This window comes from Euprymna scolopes, chromosome 36 (assembly GCF_053919585.1).
Source record: "Euprymna scolopes isolate OS-2025 chromosome 36, ASM5391958v1, whole genome shotgun sequence".
NCBI lineage: Eukaryota > Metazoa > Mollusca > Cephalopoda > Sepiida > Sepiolidae > Euprymna > Euprymna scolopes.
The window spans coordinates 7,616,082-7,636,523 of NC_136517.1; positions in this window are offsets into that span (position 1 = coordinate 7,616,082).

Sequence of the window (20,442 nt, forward strand, 5' to 3'; positions counted from 1 at the left end):
TAAAAATATGCCAAAGCTAACCGCCATCCACAAAATCATTCCATTTAAACTAAATTGATTTTTGTATTTTTTCCAATTGTTTTCTTGACAGTTATCTCCCCTTGTTTCTTTTTTTCCATTTTTTTTAAAACTCTAAAATGTTAAAAATTCAAATAATTGAAGTTAACCTGGCACATCTTGAATAGGTGTTGTTCATACCAGTCAAGGATACGTCTTTGACAATCAGTTCAATACTGACTTTGTTAATGTTGAACTAAAGTATTGTTCTGTTCAATCCTAGAAGGTACACCCTCCCAGGGTTTACCTTCTCTGAGCAGGGTTATTTTATTTCTAATCGCCTAAGACACCCCTACCAGGGAATGTTGACAGGGCTACTCAAACATTTTTTGTAGGCCAGAGTGCAATAATCCTTGTGCACTGACGTTTCAATTCCTCACCTAACTTCTGCAGCGGAGATAAATAAATAAATATATATCTATGAAAGAATTAAATAGGTACTTTAATTATCGTTGATAATTAAGGGTCTTAGGCAAGGTACTATTGATTATTTTATATATATATATATATATATAAATAAATATTTATATATATATATATATTTACTATTATTTATATATATATATATATATTTACTATTATATAAAAGAAACTGTGTGTGTGTGTGTGTGTGTGTGTGTGTGTGAGTTTGTTTCCTATGGACTCGGATACGGATGGGCCAATTTAATTTCACAGCAAGGTACTTGATGTGTCTGGGAGTGTTCTTACATAGGTTTTGTATCAGAAAGCCTCTGATAAGTATCGATAATCGAAAAAATCTGATGAAAGAAGAATGTTCGATTTTGACCAAAGTTAACACTTTTATACAACCTAACATCACAAATGCATTTGAGAAGTTTTATCACCGCACAAGCAGAAAAGTGCAGCCTATAAAATCAACTGTAGATTCTTTGATAAGACATGGGTGCGTTCGAAATGAATGTTTTTGTTTAGAGCACAATTGAATCATGATACTTGACTTTTGTACATTTAATTTCAATTCAAGTGATTATGTAAAAATATTTACAAAAAATCAACAGTTGGTTCTTTGATAAGACGGCGGATCGTTCTAAATGAATGGGTTTTTTTAGAGCACAATTGAATCATGATACTTGACTTTTGTACATTTAATTTCAATTCAAGTGATTATGTAAAAATATTTACAAAAAATCAACAGTTGGTTCTTTGATAAGACGGCGGATCGTTCGAAATGAATGTTTTTGTTTAGAGCACAATCGAACCATGGTACTTGACTTTTGCATTTTAAACTTTAATGCAAGCCATTATTTACAGATAATTTTATAAAATTAATTATAGATTCACTACAGTGCAACATAGACTATGACATATTGTGAACTGCGGAGAGGCATATGAAGCTTTCTCTCAGCCCACTGCAGATGAGGGGGAGGGCTAACTAGAGTAAGAAATCAATCGATTTGATTAAAAACCGGTCGATTTCATTGATTTTGATGACAATGAAAGTATAGAATGATGGAACATTTGTTGATCTTCATTCAATCCTGGACAACATCGGGTCTCCCTTCTAGTACATGCATAAAACAAACACTCCATATATGTTTAAAATTTGTTTCCTTCACCAATGACAAGCATTTATATATATATATATATACACACACACACACACACACACACACAGGCTCCTTCAGTCTTTGACAGACTATGGATACCCATGTAGGGGTGCCTGCGCGTGAAATTTATGTGGCAGGAGGTGCACAATCTCCAACTACACCTTTCCTGAGTCGACATTGTTAAATACGAGTGGCAAGTAAAGTGTATGTACAGAACGACTGGAAACAAATGCCGAGATAAGCGGAGAGCATATATATAAATATATATTTTATTAACATAGACAAATTTACATGACACGGCGCTGGATATGCTAATGTTTTGGACAAATGATCAGTTAAAACCAGAAGTCCTTGTCAGGCAACTTAATAATACAAATTTATCTTGCTCTTCTTTTATTAAGCAATCTTAATAACCTCATTAAATTCATTAGTTATCATTCTTGAATACCTTTGATCTGGTATATATATATATATATATATATATATTTCATGATTTTCTTGGGGGTACAAAACTTTATTAAGGCAATCATGAAAGGAAGACGTATTCCTTCGGAATTCATTTTATATTAAAAAAAAAAGAATGAGGAGAAAAGGAAAATGGATAGCAACTAAAAAATAAAAGTAGGGAAATACAAAAAAAGAAAAAAAAATCAAAACGAGTCAATTGACATGCTTCGCCCTCACTCATCAAAATTGAAATCGAGGGATTTATTTTTTAGTAATTTGTTTTCCTTAATGATAAAATCTAAAAAGAGATGGGAGCAAGAGCAATCGTATGGGGATAAATTTTTAGAAGCTGATCACGTTCAAACTCAACAAGCAGTCCTTAGTTGCTTACAAGGGGAAGGCTTCCTAAGGCGAACGTGAACAGTCTCCAAGACTTTTAGATGATATACGGAGTGAGCTCGACTCAATATGGAGAAAGAGTCGATGCTGAAGTTCATTGCACAATTCCGGTATTTAATAAAGTGTTCCGTTATAGCGGATCCATATGTGTTGTTTACAGCGTCGGTAGTTAGGAATGTTCCTTTCCTGATTTTCCTCGGTACATGTTGTTGTATGCAACTTACTAATTTTAAAGACGTTCGACCTACGTAGTCGGCACCGTAACCACATTTAAATGAATAAATGACATTACTAATATGATGAGGGGGTAGGACATCTTTTTTATTGGAAGCCATTAATGGTTTTGTGTTATATACAACACAAACTACTTTTTATTTTTTAAACTACTTTTATTTTTTAGTCACTATCCATTTTCCTTTTCTCCTTGGTCTTTTTTTTTTTTTATATAAAATGAATTCCGAAGGAATACGTCTTCTCTTCATGATTGCCTTAGTATATATATATATATATATATATATATAGATATAGAATTTTTTTAAAAGCCAAAAGCAATGCGGAGAAAGACCGGAATCATGAAAGTAAAGAATTGAAAAACAAACAAATGTAGATGGGTATGCTTGAGTAGAGGAGTGCCTAGCCGTTTATTCGTCTGATGACCTCAGTGAGGTGAAGAATGATAGACGAATAAACGGCTAGGCACTCCTCTACTCAAGCATACCCATCTACATTTGTTTGTTTTTCAATTCTTTACTTTCATGATTCCGGTCTTTCTCCGCATTGTTTTTGGCTTTTAAAAAAATTTTATATATTTCTTTACCAACAATGCTTCAAGCAAACTACTACATACTCTTATATATATATATATATATATATATATATATATATATATATATATATATATATATATATATATTTAAATTGTAATTCAATGAATTTCAAAAACCTCTCATTGAAATGCTAATAGGGTGCATACCTTTATAACTATTTGCTAATATTTTCTCTCCTCTGATAAGATGGTAGACATCGAAACCCTATAGGTTAAGGAGATTAATTTTCTAAAACCTTCTTTGTCTTGCTTAGAATAATAAAAATTCTTTGATATGAAACTCAACCACTTCATTTCATTTCAATGAGAGCTTTTTGAAATTCATTGAATTACAATTTAATTTATTTGCTCTATCTTGCATATTGAGCAATTCTTGTTTAGATGGGATAACTTATAGAATATTACTGCCAGTAATATTTTGTAAACCTACAATCTCACGTTTACATAACCACTGATTGTTAAATAAAAACTATTCCGAAGAATATATATATATATATATCAAGAAACATTATAAATGTCTCAAAGGAGATTTTCAGTGATGCCCTGCCCTCATTGCCGATTTTGGGTTTCGAATCATATCAGCTGAGACAGCAACACTAACCTGATTCTGGATACACCAGATCATCTTGAAAGCTGACATTGCAAAAAAAAATATTGTGTTCTATTTATAAAAATATATAATTTTCTAAATGGATGGATGCCAAGATTTAGTTTTCCTTTATCTATACTATAGGATTATTTAAGTCACTGATGCAACAAAATAGTTACATATAGTAATCAGCAAATACTGAAAAAACACAATCATACCTTCATTTGCATATTTATTTCATAAAAATTTTCTAATAAATTAATATTCCATATGTGAGTGGTTTGTAATTTTATTTCTCTATCTTTTTGTCTCAACAGTTTCGTTGGCATTAATATTAGTAGTAAGAACTAAAGTGATTTTGTAGAAAAAGGATAAAATTCAAAATGACATCTTCCATTTTAAATACGAATACCTATGTACAGATTAGATTAAATTTGAATCGTGTCTTTAAATAAGAATAAAAAAAATCTAAATCAAACTCAATTTTTTTAATAATTAAAAAGATACATATATTTTTAAAACTTTATTTTTTTAAAAGAAAATACCCCCTCTTTATTGACTTTAAATTGAAGAAAAAATAGATTCATATTTTTTAAAAATCTTTATTAATTTTATAATTTTTATTTTTCCATCTTTAATAATGAAGACAAAAAAAACACAAAATAACACTTTTAAATTATTGTTTATTTTGACCAATTGACATTAAGGTTTTTCCTTTATTCATTTCAATTTTATTAACTATTTTTTACTTTTATTTTATGTTTATTCAAAATCAAATTCCTCAGCTTTAGATATCGAAAAGAATATTTTAAAAATAATATTTTTGTTGTTTTTTTTTTCTCGTTAATTGAATTTCATCAACATTAAAATACATCAAATAACACCATGACATTTTTTTTGTTGTTTCTCTCAAAGTTACTAAAATGTGAAATGGAAAATCTTTTTTTTTTTCAGCAAAGAAAGTTAAATTAAATGCTGCATAGACGACAGAAAGTTTTTGCTAACATATATATATATATATATATATCAGGTTGACAAGAAAGTTCTTGCAGTTTTTAACTTTTAAATGCAGATGAACATATCTCGGCTCAAACAAAAATTTTTTTAATCGAAATAAGCACCATCAGAGTCAACACACTTTTTGCCAACGCAAAACAAATGTATTTATGCTAGTAACGTAAAAATCTTGCATTCTGGGGGCGATGAAATCGCCGAAGATGTTTTTGATATTGTTTAGGTTTTTGAAGCATTTTTCATGCAGAAAGTTGTCGAGATGATTAAAAAAGTGGTAATCGGTAGGTGAAAGGTCGGGAGAATATGGTGGATGAGACACAGTTTCATAGCCCAATTTGTTCAACTTCTGCAGGGTCAGTTTAGCAATGTGCAGTCGGGCATTGTTGTGAAGGAGAATTGAACCTTTGCTGTTGACTAATGCTGGTTGTTGTTGTCAAAGTTTCTGATGCAGTTCATTCATTTGTTGACAATACTTCTTCGCCGTAATGGTTTCGCCTGCATTAAAAACAATTGTAGATGAGACCAGTCGCAGGCTGCCAAACAGTCAGCATCTAACCACTGAACTGAGCATCACTGGTTGTCGTAAAGAGCCCACTTTTCATCGCAAGTCACAAGCCAGTCAAGAAACGAGTCCTTCTTGTTGCGTAAAAGAAGGAAAGATGACACTTCTTAACGGTGTTTCTTTTGGTTGTCGTTCAATTCGTGAGGCATCCATTTATCAAGTTTTTTTTGCTTTCCAATCAAGTCGTTGGGAATCATGTTATGTCTAATTCAATTCATTAATTCAATTCATTAATTCAGTTCATTTATTTAATTAAAGTTCTCAAACAGTTGTATGTGGATTCGCTTCGACTAACGCTCTTATTGATCGTTGTAAACATCAGATGGCTGACCATTATGCTTATCATGTTCAAAACACTCGGAACCGCTATGAAATTTCTTAAACCACCATTGTGCTGTGCATTCAGTAGTGGTTCCTGGACCAAACACTTTGTTGGCATCGTGAGCTGTTTCAGCAGTTTTACGACCTAGCTTGAATTGAAATAAGAAAATTGTCCAAATTTACTTTTTTTCCGTCTTGTATTCAACGTTCTGAAAACGTTTTAAAACGATTGTAATTCAAACGATTAGTGCAAAAAATTCTCTTTAAAATAATAAAGTAAAGGTATTATAACGAAAACTTAGTTGAAAATATATCATTTGAAATCAAAATTTAAAATTCTGCAAGAAATTTCTTCTCAGCTTAATATACATATATGTAGTATAATAATTTTCCAAGTTCCAAATATCAAGTTTTCTCAGTTGGTCATTTATTACTTTTTGAAAAGCATTCATTACAATATTGTTTTGTATTGCGACTAACAAGCTTGTAAAATTATATCTTTGCTGCATATGTAGTTGTGTACTCATCAGATGTTTACCTTTAAACAAATTTAAAAAAAAAACATCATTCTACCATTTATTCTCATTGTCTCCAAAAATCAATAAAAATGCATTCATTTTCAAAATTTATATAAAAAAATCTTTTTAATAAATTTTTCATTCGAAATAACTTTATTTATGAGAAAGATTTTTTAATCTATTATGATTGATATATACAAACTGTAACGTTTTAAGTTAATGATAAACCTATATATATATATATTACTAAATAGATAGCATCTTGGTACCACAAGTGCCATTTGACCGTACGAGGCCAAGAGAAACGACCACCATGCTTTTTAGCCTCGAGTATCCAGGAAAAAAAAAAACCAAAGCTAAGTAAAATTCCTAACTGTTTCGCATATAATTTAAAGCTAATATTCTTTCCATTTCCAGGCATATTGTAACCGATAACGTTTCTCCACTTAAATAGACTATTTCGCAGTTTACAATGCCATGTCACTTAATTAATAAGTCAATGCTATAGTAAAGACAAACTCGGTAAAAAAAAGAAATTATGCTAATTTATTTAGAGGATATGAAAACTTTATTTAAGTACGATACTTAATATAATCAGCCATCGAAAGGCATTTTTTTTTTTTTTTTTTTTTTAAGAAAAAAAAAAAATTAAAATGTTAATAAACATCAGTGACCCCCCCCCTTCCTTGTACACTGCCATTTCCTTTCCGGATCCCTGCTCCGAACTTATGCTCGTGATCCATCATCTCATCTGAAGATGAGGGGCTCTTATGCCTTACACAACAATTTATCAGTCTGTACTATTGTCTATAAACTGATATCATCAACAATTAGATAAGCTGTTTTTAAATTTCCTCTCTTGACAAAATTGCAAACCGAAATACAAACGGATTTTCCTTTGCGTTAGAGGATTGAACTAAAGCAGTATACTTAATATGTACAATACGTGCGTACTAAACTAAACCACCTTTGCTACCTATATACAATCGCCTATACTGAATCCTCATCGGCGCAAAACTCTCTGTATCCCCAGACTCTTAATTTCTCAAATCTTATATCACCAAGACATCCTTCTTAATTATCCTCCTAAGCAGTTCAACATCCAGTGATCATATATCTAATCCTCATGAAATTGCTTATATCACCCTGAATATTACCTTAAATCTTTATTCTATCCCTAAGCTAAGTAGAACACCTAATAACACTCTAGTCAACTACTTTTAAAATTAGATAAACCCAGTTTCAATATTAGAAGTACATCGTCCCTCACCTTGACTACGGACTTGTGCAATAAGCCATGAAACTATTGTACCTAAAATTCCTCTCAAAACTACAAAATACTGCAGCTTGTATACTAAGTACCTCCTATAGATACTTTACCTCCAAGATGACTGCCTTGTCTGTTTTGCATGACAAACCTTATTATTTTTACCTAAATTCTCTTTCTCCTGATCACTAACAAAACAAAACTGCTCTATTTCCTAAGTTGCCACTAAACCTAATCCGTCTCACGTAACTTAGAGGGGTCCTTGCTCTCCGCCCTTGACCCTAACAAACTCGTAAATCGATACCCATTAACACCTAAAATTTCCTAGGCATGCTCCTGATTATAACTCCCAACCCATAACCAAGCTTCTCAGTAAATACTTACTAGCCATAGTCCAATACATTGACTTAAAGTAATCTATAATGAACAGTAACCATTAATATCTCTTTATTAAGAGATAGTATTGCAATAATTATTACACAAACTAAACCGGTACTCATTGAAATAAAAACTTCCGGATATTAAGAGAAAGGCGAAGTCATTCTCCTTCGTTGTAGTCTAAAGGCAACTTACTCAAATTACTCAAATTGTCTAAAATTCCATGCATTCGTATACAATACTACTTATCCATCCATCTATACTTTAACTATACTTACAGAATATGCAATAACCTATATCTATCAGGTATAACTGTACTCCATATCAAATGTTCTCTTGTATCTATACTGAGCATATCTTATCTTTCAGTCTTACTAAATGTCCGGTTTGGGCACCAAATCAGAATTTCTAATAGAAAGTAGATCATACTCTAACACTTTATCCTAATCCTAAACCTACTAAACCATATCTAACCATACATTCCTAAACCTACTAAACCATATCTAACCATACATTGCTAAACTTACAAAACTATATCTAACCATACATTAACTCGTCTCTCTCGATCCAATACTGTAGCAAATTTAGCTGCTTCCACTGCATGAATTTTTACCTATACCCTCTCTCAGTAAAAATGAAAATGGACAGCATAATAATGCCCTTTTTAAACCACACTTGAGGAGTGAAAATTTTCTGTAGAAGCTAACCTAAATGCCCGATTTTTCCAGGAGATATTAACCTAAATAACCAATAAATATTAACTACCCATGCAGGGTCGCAGAAATACCTGGATTAGGACCCAGGCGCGGGGCGAACCCCCTCGGAGCTGATGGACCCGTAGGTCTTCCCAGGCCATCCGTCTAGGAGAAGGAAAACTCTGAAACTAAACCTAGGGGAGGGAGGTCTCTTCAGTCCTGGACGACAACCTTCCTAGAGCTGGTGACTCAAACAAATCACCGGTTGGCAAACCTAAACTGCTTAAGGAGGAGATAGACTCTGTCTATCGCCCAGCTTTCATACTCCTTCTTTGCCTATTGGCCAGACGTAGAGGTACTATCACAGGGACTCGTCTGAATCACCCAGTGGTTGACCTTGTTTCCTGACTAGGGCAATGAACGCCACTTTTCCCCACTCCCGCAACATCCCATCCCCCTAAACTGGACACAGTGGGGTGCTTCAGTGCCATATATGTCGGTGCAGTTGGACTGGGCTGGCTTTGCCTAATGGATTGAGGGTACCGGATTGACAGTTCCTGGCTGCTGTTTCCGACTGATAGTACAGGAGCCCTAACTCTTTGGTAGCGCTTAGAGCGGCTGCTCCATCAACAGTTGTAAAATATCGGGATGTTTGTAGTGCCATGTCGCGCATGGAAAGGGACCCTGCACTCATCCCCGGTGGGCTTTCCTGAGGCCACAATCCTGTGGGTGAGGACAGCTGATGGTCTACTTGTATTGCATGTCTGGTATTCTGCACAACTACTTGTCCAGCACCCCCTCACTCATCCACCCTAACTGAAACTTTTAAATAAAATAAAATGAAATGACAGCTCAAGCAAAAGTTACGTTTAAACCAGGACCAAACTCAAAGAAAACCAACCTGCTTCCTCCCTTGAGGCTTGCATTTACTAATATCCGCGGGCTTAGAACTAACTTAGATGATGTTGAGTCATTTCTCCTTGTAAACACCTTGGATATCTTAGCATTAAGTGAAACTAACCTTCACTCCTCCATTCCCTCTAACCACTTTAACATGCCTGGTTATCTCCCACTCTACCGTAAGGACTCGGACAGACATATGCATGGACTTGGAGTCTATATTCGAAACACCCTCCCCCTTACTAAAGAAATAAAACTAGAATCAGAGGGCCAGGCCTTTATGTGCTTCAGACTAAATATGCAACACAATATTAGCTACTTGTATTTTCTCTACCGCTCTCCGTCAAACCAAGACTGTACCCTAATAAACAAAGTCTCAGACAGCATAGATATAGCACTCTCCCTCGATACTAGCGCACAAATACATGTATTTGGTGACTTCAATGTCCACCACAGTAACTGGCTAGGATTCTCAAATCACACAGACATAGCTGGTAGCGCAACACATAGCTTCTCTATATCTCATTCCCTATCTCAATTGGTTACATTTCCGACACGTTTCCCAGACCAGCACGATCAACATGCCTCACTTCTAGATCTCTTTCTGACAACGGTTCCCAATGTCTGTACAACAAATGCCCACAGCCCACTCGGGAATGCTGATCACGCTGTGATAATGGTAGAAATCAGCCTAAATTCTCGCCCTAAAACTGAAGACCCACTACTCAAAACAACGAGGTATTACAAAAAGGCTGATTGGGAAGCCATCAGGGAGCTCATCAGAGATGCCCCATGGCAAATATCTTTACTCTTCCAGCGGAACAGTGTGCAAATGAGACAACTGAATGGTTCAAAACTGCTATTGAAGCACATGTTCCCGCACGGAAATACTATAGCAAGCCCCACTCCCCCCAATGGTTTACTTCTGCTTGTGCAGTTGCCATTTGTCAAAGGCAGCATGCGTTCCGCAGATTCAACCGACATAAGTCCAGCTCAAATAAACAGAAGTTTATAGAAGCTAGAAATAATTGTAAGAGAGTGATAGACACAGCTAAGTCAGATTACTCTGAAACCACCAGACAGCGCATCGAAGCACAGAAATTAGGAACCCGGGATTTTTGGAAAATCTACAACAGCGTAGTTAATAATGGACAGTCAATTATTCCCCCACTAACAAACAATCATGAGGTTGCTTGCACGACAACTGACAAGGCTAATCTGCTTGCCAGTCGGTTTGCCTCAAACTCCACACTGAACTCGGTACACCACTCACTCCCTGATTTTCCTCTGCGAACAGACGCCACACTTGACGATTTGAAAATCACCCCTTCTCAGGTACATGCTATTATAAAAAACCTAGACACCTCAAAAGCATGTGGACCAGATCTCATCCCGGCTGTGCTATTAAAAAAATGCTCTGCCGAGGTTGCTCCAGTTCTGTCCAAACTTTACAATAAATGCCTTAACGAATCTTGTTTTCCCGACTGCTGGAAAACCGCCTCTGTGGTACCAGTCTTCAAGAATTCTGGTGAAAGAACTGACCCACTAAATTATCGCCCCATTAGCCTCCTCCCGCTTTTCGCCCCAAATATTTGAGTCCTTAGTTAATCAAGTCCTAGTCCAGCACCTAACAGCTGCTAAACTCCTGACTGACAAACAATATGGATTCAGGCAAGCCCGTTCAACAGCAGATATCTTAACTGTAGTTTCTGAACGTATATACCGTTCATTGGATAAAACAGGGGAGGGTAGAGCGGTGGCCCTTGATATATCTAAGGCTTTTGACAGGGTATGGCACGATGGTCTTCTAAGGAAAATTAGATCATATGGAATCACTGGAAGAATTCATAACGTAATTAAATCCTTCTTAAGTAATAGAAAAATCAAAATTGTCCTCGACGGACGTACATCCAAACAATATGACATAAATGCGGGAGTGCCTCAGGGGTCTATCCTTGGACCTCTATTGTTCCTGATATTCATAAACGACCTCCCTGATAATATTGTTTCGGAGATGGGTATATTTGCTGATGACACCACTCTCTATAACAGATATGAGGGGAAAACAAATGAACACATATCCAAGAAAATGGCAGAAACACTAGAGGATGACCTCCAATCCGTAGTGGAATGGGGACAAAAATGGTTGGTCTCATTCAATGCTGCTAAGACTAAGCTTGTTTTCTTCAATAACTACAAGAAACCTTCTCTACCACCAATAGCAATGGCCAAGAGCACATTGCCTGAAAGTACTTCTTTTAAACTCCTTGGCCTAACGTTTACAGGGAATATGAACTGGAATAGATACATTGAGAGCATTGCCAAGGCTGCTGCAAGGAAGGTTGGCTCCCTCTACCGTGCTAGAAAACTACTTATGCCTGCCAGTATCCTATACCTCTATAAGGCAACCATTCGCCCATGTATGGAGTACTGTTGTCACATCTGGGCTGGTGCATCTGCTGCTTGTCTCTCGCTCCTGGACAGGGTTCAAAAAAGAGTCGCCAACCTGATAGGTCCTGAACTGTCATCTAGGCTTCAACCTCTGTCCCATCGACGAGATGTTGCATCGCTCTGCCTGTTCTACAAATACTTTAATGGTGAATGCTCTGACATACTGCAAACACTTGTACCTCCCCGACGTAACTACCCCCGACAAACCCGACAAGCTACTAAGTCTCATCCCTTTACAGTGGAGATCCCTAGGTGCAAGAAAGCCTTTTACTCCAATAGTTTCTTCCCCAGAACTGCGGGTCTTTGGAACTCCCTTCCGGGATTCTGCTTTCCCAACTGCAATGATATGCAGAAGTTCAAGTGTAATGTTAACAAACATCTTTCTACTCTTCTCCCTTCATAATGACCCCGCTAATTAATTCCCTAATAGTAGCCCCCTGCTTCAAAGTGGCACTGTGCCTTGTTTGGGGTGAAAATTGAATAAAAAAAAATAAAAAATATATATATATATATATATATATATATATATAAATCTTTTAATCTCAATCGTTGAAAAACTCCTTTGCTTGTAAATTACTTTATCTCTTGCAATCACTGCACTAGTTTGCTTCCAAAAATTTATGCTAGTCTTAATATTATAGTTGTTTACCTTGCAAAAAGGTTTCAGCGATTTAAAAACAAAACGGTGTAGCACTCCAGAGTGTTGATCCAGCACCACCTCCATCAAAAAAATAAAATTACAAAAACATTCCGAAAATAAATTTGTTAGTAACAAATTTATTTTATCAAAAATGCCTTCCTTACGAGTATTCAGATGAACCCATTATACTATCCATCACCTTTCCCCTGCTTATTTGGTTTAGAAGATTTTTATATTAATTTAGTTTCATTAAAAATATCTAAAATTAAATATATAAAATTTTTTGGGGTTGTTTTTTTAATATATATAATGTTTTTTATTTCTTTTTCAAATTTTATCATACAACATGTAAAAGCATGCGTGATACCCTGCCCTCATCAGCCGCCAACCAGGATGATAACAGTTCCAGTAGCTCAAAGCAGTTCTGTCACTCCTGATGCTACCAAGCAGCTTTTGCCATCGGGCAGGGTATTAAAAAATTTTAAAAATTAAAACGATCAACAAGGAGATATTATAACGTCTCTTCATGCTGGTCAAGAATTTGTTCACATTGAACTTGAAGACAACCAAATTGTAGTTAGCTAGAAAGAAGGAAAACAGTTCGACTGTTGTGCAGTTCTAAGAAAGTAGCTTTGTTCATGGAATCTATGTTTAGGTTTAGGCACAGATAAAGAGTGGGGGAAATTATTGATAGTAGTTTCAACTAGACAAGTGTTTTTCGTGAAAGTTTTATTAGGGGATGTGGGGGGGCATAGATTGGATCTCAGACGAGCACTTGCTATGAAAATAATGATAAAGCAGAGATAGGCTCACAATGTGTCTTCTGTGGGAAAAAGATTACAAGGAAGAAAAAAGGGCATCATCTACTTGACTATGAAGTCATTTTTTTAACCCTGTCTACTGTAAGTTTTTATAAAAAGTAACTGATTGAATTTTAGCATTAGATTTCTGAGAAACTGAAAACTTTATTACCTCCCCTGTTAACTCTTCAATTCAAATCAGTAGATTTTACAGATGTCTTTTTTCATGATTAATTCATTTTCTACCTCTATCTAAATCTCTATAGCAATATTTTTCAACTTTTTTGTTGGAGCGGAGCCGCATGGAAACATTCCACTAGCTCATGGAACCACTATGCAATAATTTAGTTGTTTTATATGAAAAACAGCATTGAAAAAATAAAATGAAATGAAAAAACTCATATGACGTTGATAAGAATATATAAAAGCACACCTAATAATGGCAAGAATAATTTTTCAAATGTAATCAGGTTAAATTATGTAAAATATATTTAAACAATAAATTTTTAAAAATGCATGTAATATTAAAATAGATTTTCGAAATTGAATTTAACATTCTGTTTATTTGTTCCTTGTTCGAATTTAGAAATTGCAGAATCCTGGACTCTACTGGCGGCACCCTAAGGTTTGCAGGGGAAAAGAAGTTTAAGCGAAATTAAATCTTTCTGCCTCAAACAAAATAATTAAAAAGAAAGGAATAAAACAAAATGACACCTCGTTCTGGTTTAAAATGCACCACATTTATTTGTTCAACAAAAATAACAAGATGAATAAGCAAAGATCCGATCAGTAAAAGTTCTTGCGAAATCATTATGATTAGAATGTTAAATGAAAGTTCTTCGTTGAATTAATAAGGTTAGAAGGTGAAAGTCTTGTCCTTATTTTAAGGTTGGTGTTTTAACTGGCAAAGTTTGCCTTATTTAAAAGTCCCATGAGGAAAGTAATTCGTTGTTATTAATTAGAAAATGTGCGGAATGGGTGCGTGTGTGCATAAGTGTGATTTTTGAGTGCGTCCGTGGCGTGTGTAATCATGGTTTTGATGCCTTTGACAGCAACGATGTTATGAAAACAAGGCATGTGTGACGTTGAAGCGAAAAGAAGGGAAGAAAGAATGTTTGATGCGTTTTTATACATTTTGGACTGGCTTCAAATCAAGATTGCTACTGCTGATATTTTGGTTTTTGGAAAAGCGTTAAAAAGAGAATCTTCTAAAACTTCTCATTGGTCGCTTGTGTCACGTGATACTGTCGTCAACTACGCCCACCAGAAATATATTCATTTTACTTTTGTTGTTGTGAGAAAAAGTGTGTGGGTATATTTGAAATTATGCCATTGCTGGAAGAACTTATCTTTGTGCAAAATGCGTGGGAAATTGAAATGAATAAACCGTTTGTTTATTTGCGCGCGAGTGTGAGTGAGTGAGTGAGTGAGTGACTGCACATGTTCCACGGAATCCTGGTTGAAAAGCACCGCTTTATAGAATTGAATGATTTTTTTTATTTTTGTTATCAAAATACGTCAATTTTTTAATTTTCAAAATAAATCATTTGTAATTTGTCTTTTCATATGTGTGTGTCCTACTTGTTTTATATACGATTATATAAAGGGAACTTTGTGTGTGTGTGTGTGTGTGTGTGTGTGTGTGTGTGAGAGAGAGAGAGAGTTTGTCTCCTATGGACTCCGAAATGGCTGTGCCAATTTTATGAAATTTCACAAAAAGGTACTTTTATGTGTCTGCCAGTGTTCTTAGACAGGTTTTGTAGTGGAATGTCTTTGATAAGTATTGATAATCGAAATAATCCGATGAAGGAAGGAACAAACGATTTTGACCAAAGTTAACACCTTACACAGCCTAACATCACAAGTGTATTTGAGAACTTTTATCATCACACAAGCTGAAGACATGGCATATAAAATCAACACTAGGTTCTTTGATATGACAGTGGCACGTTCGAAATGCATGTTTTCATTTAGAGCACAATTAAATCATGACACTTGACTTTTGCATTTTAAACTTTAATTCAAGCCATTATATATAAAAATAATTTTATAAAATCAACAGTAGGTTCTCTACAGTGCAATGTATTGTGTCACTGTGAAGAGTCATGTGAAGCTTCCTGCTGATGCACAGCGACTAGAGCAGCCAATCAATCAATTTGATTAAAAATTGGGTTATTTGATCAATTTTGATGACAATAAAAGTATAGGAGGGTGGAACATTTATTGATCCTTTTTCAAACCCGGACAACATTGGGTCTCCCTGCTAGTATATATATGTATATATAATATATATATATATATATATATATATATATATATATATATATATATATATATATATATATATATTTGTTTTCGAAATCCAATATGGCGATGTAAGACGTTTCTTACATGTGTTTTAAATTCAATTATTTGGAGGAAGAGGTGGTCCTATGAACACTAAAATAAGTATTTTTTTAATTTATGTTTTTGCAGATTTTACAGATCTCCATTTCTTTTTTTTTTTTTTTTTTTTGTTTCCATTTCTTTTTTTTTTCTCCATTTCTAAAATGGAGACAAAAAAAAAAGAAATGGAAAAAAAAAAAGACATGGAGAAAATTCTCCATTTCTTTTTTTTTTCTCCATTTCTAAAATGGAGACAAAAAAAAAGAAATCGAGAATTTTCTCCATGTCTTTTTTTTTTTTCCATTTCTTTTTTTTTCCATTTCTTTTTTTTTTTCCATTTCTTTTTTTTTCCATTTCTTTTTTTTTCTCCATTTCGTTTTTTTTCTCTCCATTTCTTTTTTTTTTTTCCATTTCTTTTTTTTTTCTCCATTTCTTTTTTTTTTTTTTCATGCAATAAATTTTCTAACATTTTTTTAAAGAATATACATTTGTTTCTGAGGAGTTGTTTATTGTTACTGCTATCCAACGAAACACATGTAAGACTTACTATGAAAAAAATATAAAAAAACTTATGAGTGTGAATTTACTACATCTTTTGGAATAGTAACAAATTATATATATATATGGAGGGGGTTATTATGTAAACCAGCAAATATATGTGTAAAGTTGAATGTAATAGTCAAAGAAGCAAGTGCCCATGTGTGTGTGCCTAGTTTCTTAGCAGAGGGTGAGTAAGACACTTGTTTCCAGATACAGGGTAAATGGTTAGGCACTTGTTCCTTGGCAGAATGTAAGAGGTTCAGCATATATTTCTTGGCCGAGGGTGGGCTCTTAAGCACTCATTTCTTGGTAGAGGTTAGGCGCTTTTTTTCTACACCTTTAGGCCTAGTTTACTATATTTCAATCTTAGATTTGAGCATGAGGTACAACTTACCTTCAGGTGGAATCTGAGAGAGCGAAATAGAGAGAAAGAGAGAGATTAAAGATGGCAGCTGTGACTTTATAAGGTGTGGTTTTGTGAAATCGTGCAAGATCACACCGCCCATCGCATGCATATGCAAATAAAATACACTCAGTTTTTTAACAAAAAGTTTGTTGGCAAAAGTGAAAGAGACAGACACGTGTTGGAAGTTGAAAGAGAAAATTGTGTGGAGGAGGAAATACAGTGACGAATTCTATCTGTCTCCACCGCCCCCCCCTCAATACAAGCCGATTTAACTGCAATATGCTAGTAATTTTGCTAATAATCAGCTAATTTTGACAATTTCTAGTTGATGTATGCTACCTCTAACCTCCAAAAGTAGGTAATATATGAGGGAATGGTCTCAGTGCAAAAGAACAGATAATACGCCACCACCATCACCACCACCAGCATTCAAGAAAGAGTATGATATAATGAAAGAACATATATTACACTATTCACTCTCCACCTAAGGAGAAGGTAATTCTTGGGAGGAGGATTTCATGACATCATAACAGATATTACACTACTATCCACCACCCCTGAATTGAGTATTAAAAGATAATGTAATGAGTGCATTGGAAAAAGTACTAGTATAGTTTCGGCTTCAGATAATTACCAAATCTCAATGAATAATAGATGCTTATTAAATCGGTGTTTATTAGTGTAAACTGTTGTGTGGGTTGCATCATTTTTACTAATATTTCAGGGAGGAGAAATATGGTTTGATTTCTTAACCTGTCCCCTCATGCTCAAATCTAAGATTGAAATATAGTAAACTAGGCCTAAAGCCCGGTGTAGAAAAAAAGCGCCTAATCTCTACCAAGAAATGAGTGCTTAAGAGCCCACCCTCGGCCAAGAAATATATGCTGAACCTCTCACATTCTGCCAAGGAGCAAGTGCCTGACCATTCACATCTGGAAACAAGTGCCTTACTCACCCTCTGCTAAGAAACTAGTTTCTAACTCATCATCCTGTGCTAGGAAAAAAGTGTCTAACCGCCCAACCTCTGCAAAGAAACAAGTGCCTAATCGTCCAACCTCTACCTAGAAATCAGTGCCTAACTACATTCATTCTGTCAAGAAACAAGTGCCTAACCACCCACCATCTATGAAGATACAAATGTCTTACCACCCATACTCTGCTAGAAATTAAGTGTTTGAACACCCATCCTTGAAGAAATAAGTGACTAATCACCCATTCTCTGCCAAGAAACTAGTGCCTAACCGCTTATCCTCTGCCTGGGAAGAAGATCCTAACCCTAACCCACCTTTTGTCAGGAATGAATTGCCTAACCGCCCACTCTTTGCCAGGAAAAAAGTTCCTAACCACCCACCACCAGAGTAAGTGCCTAACCGCCTACTCTCTGTCAAGAAATTATGATTCCTATCATAAAACACATTTTTTTTAAATTTCTTCCACTCTTCATTCTTTGGAAGTTCTAAACTATTTTTGCTTTTTGTTTGAATTTTTTTCATTTTTTTTCTTTTTTTTGTTTAATTTTCTCTTATTCAAAGAATTATGACATGCAAACTTACAATTTCGCCTTTTTTGTTCATATCGTCTGCAAAGTTGTAATGCAACATTTAATACAATTTAACCTCTTATATATATATATATATATATATATATATATATATATATATATATATATATATATGTGTGTGTGTGTGTGTGTGTGTGTGTTTCGTTTATATTTTTCATTTTTTTTATTTATTTATTTTTCATTCTTTTGTTTTTCTTGTTTTTTGGTGTAGATTCAAAATAAAAAAAAAGCTGTCTAGAAACGAACTGCTTGAGGCTAAAATGAAAACGAAACCTCTGATAACAATCTGCGTTGTATTTGTCATTGTTAATTCAACTGCTTTTGTCCATTGTGAGTTAGTCACATTGCAAGCATAACCCTCTATTTTCTAAATTTATGATTCTTGCCTTTTTTTTTCTTTTTTTGGGGGGCGGGGGGGGATACTCCCTCCATATCCAAACAAAACGAGTGGCTTAATATGTCCATTTAATCAATTCACTGATCTGAACAAATATTTTCTTGTAAAAAAAAACAAAGATGTTAAATGCAACCATGTATTTCTCTAGTAGGCTCTGTCTGTTGGCCTGTTAGGCTTAAGTTAAAAAGAGCAATTTTGTTTGTATATGATGTTTTTTTACAGGCGGCGAACTTTAAAATGACAACTATGTTTACTTTAATTGTAGATTTAGCAACTATCGTTTTATTTTGAGTCCAACTTAGGCAATTGACCATGTGGTTTCAGCAGGGCATATCAAAGGGTTGTCATGTCATCAGCTAACTCTACTCAAGTTCATCATTAGGCATCATTAATTCTCTTCTGAGAATTAATGATTTGAGCAGGGACTTTTGCTGCTGTATGAAATGTGAATAACGAATCTTTTGTAAAAATTTGTATTTATTTTGACATTTGAAGAAGCATTTTAAGAAATCGAGAGATGAGCTGGCATGCAACTGTCCACGACAAGTTGTACTTCCAAACTGAATTTCAAAGTTTCTCTCATGGCAAAAAAAAAAAATCACGAAAAGATTTAAAAAAGAGAAAGGGAATGAGGAGGACAAATAGATAGATATATATTAAAAACAAAAAGATCGACATGTCATCGTTTTAAAAATCCTGGTGTCAGCCAAGTAGGTCTGGCCTTTTGCACCTGTCAACCCCAATTGCTTTGACACGGCTGATTTTATAAACATCTGTCAACTTGAGTTAAGATAGAGATTGACATCTCTACCATGTTTTCCATAACACAATTAAAATTATGCCTAAGGTAAACGTGGGGAGCTCAAGCTCTCAGAAAAGGGGCCTTTATCATTGTGTCACGAACCCATGTGGATTAGAGACACATTTTCAGTTACCTCTTAAGACACCTTAAGCTTGAGCCTTATATTTTAGATATTTTCTAGAATTATATCATGTAATTCATTTTGATCAAAATTATAATAATAATTATAGAGATAAGGTTTAGTAGGATAATATTTTGATTTTAATTTTTATAAGGGGACATAAAGGTGAGGCAAAACTGTTCTGTCCGCGGAATCAATTTTACCTGTTACTTTGTTAGGTGGATCCTTCTAATATATATATATATATATATATATATATGTGTGTATATATTTGAAAATTTTCCGGGAGGGTACAGAATTTTATAACGGCTAAATACAGACCAAAAAGCATAATGAATTTAAAAAATAAACAATGAAAATAAAGGTTAGCTAACCAGGTTTCGTTCCTCACTTATCAAAGCTAAATCGGGGAAAATACGATTTAAAACAAACAAAAAAGTCATGAATATGGCGGGGGGGGGGGGTAGGAAAAAAACGAAATAAACGGGGAAAAAATTACATAGAGACTAAATTAAGTCCAAGAAGATTTTCTTTTTGCTTGCAAAGAGAAGATCTCAATGACTTAATAAAAAGAGTCTCTAAAATTTTCAAATGATAGGGAGAGTGTGACTTACTAAGGATCGTAAACATGTCAGCACTGAAATTCGTGGCACATGCATGGTTATTTATAAGATGGTCGCAAATCGCAGAACCATACGTATTACTCAGAACATCTGAGGGTGAAAAATTTGCATAACGAATCTTTGAAGGCACATGCTGTTTCAAACGAAAATCTAATCTTTGCGATGTTCGCCCAAC